Genomic DNA, 3,574 nt, shown 5'->3' with positions numbered 1-3,574 from the left:
TGTCAAAATTTTATTTCTATAGAAAATTTTGTCAAAATTTTATTTCTATAGAACATTTTGTCAAAATTTTATTTCTATAGAAAATTTTGTCAAAATTTTATTTCTATAGAAAATTTTGTCAAAATTTTATTTCTCTAGAAAATTTTGTTAAAATTTTATTTCTGTAGAAAATTTTGTCAAAATTTTATTTCTATAGAAAATTTTGTCAAAATGTTTTTTCTGTAGAAAATTTTGTCAAAATTTTATTTCTATAGAAAATTTTGTCAAAATTTTATTTCTATAGAAAATTTTGTCAAAATTGTATTTCTATAGAAAATGTTGTCAAAATTGTATTTCTATAGAAAATTTTATTTCTGTAGAAAATTTTGTCCAAATTTTATTTCTATAGAAATTTTGTCAAAATTTTATTTCTATAGAAAATGTTTCAAAATTTTATTTCTATAGAAAATTTTATCAAAATTTTATGTCTATAGAAAATTTTGTCCAAATTTTATTTCTGTAGAAAATTTTGTCCAAATTTTATTTCTATAGAAATTTTGTCAAAATTTTATTTCTATAGAAAATGTTTCAAAATTTTATTTCTATAGAAAATTTTATCAAAATTTAATGTCTATAGAAAATTTTGTCCAAATTTTATTTCTGTAGAAAATTTTGTCCAAATTTTATTTCTATAGAAAATTTTGTCAAGATTTTATTGCTATAGAAAATGTTGTCAAGATTTTATTGCTATAGAAAAATTTGTTGAAATGTTATTTCTATAGAAAATTTTGTCAAAATTTTAGTTCTATAGAAATTTTGTCAAAATTTTATATCTATAGAAAATTTTGTCCAAATTTTATTTCTGTAGAAAATGTTGTCCAAATTTTATTTCTATAGAAATTTTGTCAAAATTTAATATCTATAGAAAATTTTGTCCAAATTTTATTTCTGTTGAAAATTTTGTCCAAATTTTATTTCTATAGAAAATTTTGTCAAGATTTTATTGCTATAGAAAAATTTGTCGAAATGTTATTTCTATAGAAAATTTTGTAAACATTTTATTTCTATAGAAAATTTTGTCAAAATTTTATTTCTATAGAAAATGTTTCAAAATTTTATTTCTATAGAAAGTTTTATCAATATTATATTTCTATAAAAAATTTTGTCAGCCAAACCATCAAGAATTCTACCAATCTATAAATCTAACAGAATTGTACCAACTGTGGCAACGGTGGCGGAACCTCCTTTTTTTTAGCTATTTTGATACCCACCACCATAGAATGGGGATGGGGTATAACAAGTTTGTCATTCCTTTTGTAACACATCGAAATAGCGATTTCCAACTACATATAGTGTATATATTCGTGATCAGAGAGAAAGTCTAAGATGATATAACCACACGCAGAATCACCTCAACCATGTTTCAAGAGCAAAATTTTATTTTTGGATGGTGACCATGTAACATGTTTATGGCAAAAATGTTCTTTTCTCGCCAACAATAATATGCTTGCCGAAATCAGACACATAATCTCCGAGAAAATAACATGGTTGCGACAAACATGTTACATGGTCACCATTCAAAAATAACATTTTGCTCTTGAAACATGGTTGAGGTGATCATATTCCTTCTCTGAGTGCATGTCCGTCTGTCTGACTGTTGTAATCACAGTACAGCCTTCAGTAATGGCGCTATCATCCTGAAATTTGACACAGATTCGTTTGTTGTTTGCAGGCAGGTCAAGTTCGAAGATGGGCTATATGGGTTTTAATATAGTCCCCATATAAACCAACCCCCCGACTTGGGGTCTTGGGTTTTTAGAAACCGTAGTTTTTAACTAATTTGCCTGAAATTGGAAATCTAGAAGTATTTTAGGACCCTAACAGGATGTGCCGAAAATGGTGGATATCGATCCATGTTTTGGTATAGCCCCCGAATAGACCGATCACCCGATTTTACTTCTTAGGCTTCTAAAATCCGTAGTTGTAATCCAATTTGCCTGAAATTGGAATTCTAGAGATATTTGAAGACCATAAATAGGTGTACCGAAGATGGTGAGAATTGTTTGGTACATCCCTATATAACCCGATACCACTTCTTGGGTATCAACCAAATTTGGTACAACAAGTTGAAATGTTAATTCTAATGTGCAAAATTTCACGTAAATCGGAGTAAAAGATTGGCCACTGTGGTCATATGAGTGAAAATCGGGCGAACGATATATATGGCAGCTATATCTAAATCTGAACCGATTTCAATAAAATTTGGCACACTTGACTACACTACTAATTGTACTCCTAGTGCAAAATTTCAACCAAATTGGGGTAAAACTCTGGCTTCTGGGGTCGTATTAGTCCATATCGGGCGAAAGATATATATGGGAGTTATATCTAAATCTGAACCGATTTCTTTCCAAAATCAATAGGGTTCTATTCTGAGCCAAAACACATACTTGTGCCAAATTTGAAGTCGATTGGACTAAAACTGCGACGTGGACCTTGATTACAAAAATGTGTTCACGGACAGACGGACATGGCTATATCGACTCACACCCAAAAGGAGAATCTATCTCGTCTCCTTTTGGGTGTTGCAAACATATGCACCAACTTATAATACCCTGTTCCACAGTGTGGCGCAGGGTATAAAAAATTTAGCAGTTTCATAATAGGAAGGAAGGTATACAAAATATGTATATGTCATATTTTATTTCAATATCACCATACTGATAATTCATTGGCCGTTACAATACTTTCTCTACTAAACTTTGCATGTTTGGGTACTATTCCCGATTTATGTGACTTAAATATATATCCATAACGTCTTTATTAAGATAAACGACTTGCTGCAGTTTAGTACCAGACTGTAAATTAATATTTTCTGCATCATTTGATGTTTGGCCATTCTCATCAGTTAAGCTAGAGTTCGATCCGACTGAGGGCAACTCATCTATATATTCCATCCATTGATCATTATTCGTGCTCTCTTTCGATCCAGATGACGACATTTTTTTATAATCTACGGCTCTTTGGTATTTTATGTTGTAAGCCGATTTCACATTTTCTTTACAATCACGGCAAACTTTTTGGTTTTCCCGAAAATTTGGATATATATTTCTAATGAACTTGATGAGGCGCTGATCATCAATAAAAACACCCGGCGATTTTAATGGATGATTTCCCATAGAGCATAATAAGTCTCCAAATGACATTGTTAAAATTTTTGAGAACCAAAGCTTCCAAATAATACACAATAAATGCTTTTGTTTTTTTTTTGTTTGCTTAATTACTGACTTGACAATGTTCACCATTGCTAGTCAAGTGTTTATTTCATAGAAGACAACAAAAAAAAAATCCTCTTGTTGGTATGTAATGTCGACTTTTTGAATTTTTTCTTAAAACTTTTCACGTTTACTTTTCTTTAATAATCAATTTTAAAGAATAAAGGGTGATACGGTCAAAATTTGCATTTAAAAAACCTGAACACCCCTCATTTTGAAGGTGTGTGTGTGTAGAATGTTGCTCTTATTTTGATTTTGGAATTCATTCTTCAGTTGTCAAAATGCCGTCCAAGCAAGAAGAGCAGCGTATCAAAATTTTG

The sequence above is a fragment of the Haematobia irritans genome, chromosome 4 (assembly GCF_050003625.1).
Source record: "Haematobia irritans isolate KBUSLIRL chromosome 4, ASM5000362v1, whole genome shotgun sequence".
Lineage (NCBI taxonomy): Eukaryota > Metazoa > Arthropoda > Insecta > Diptera > Muscidae > Haematobia > Haematobia irritans.
The sequence above is the reverse complement of the archived record's forward strand: the minus strand, read 5'-3'. Positions refer to the sequence as shown.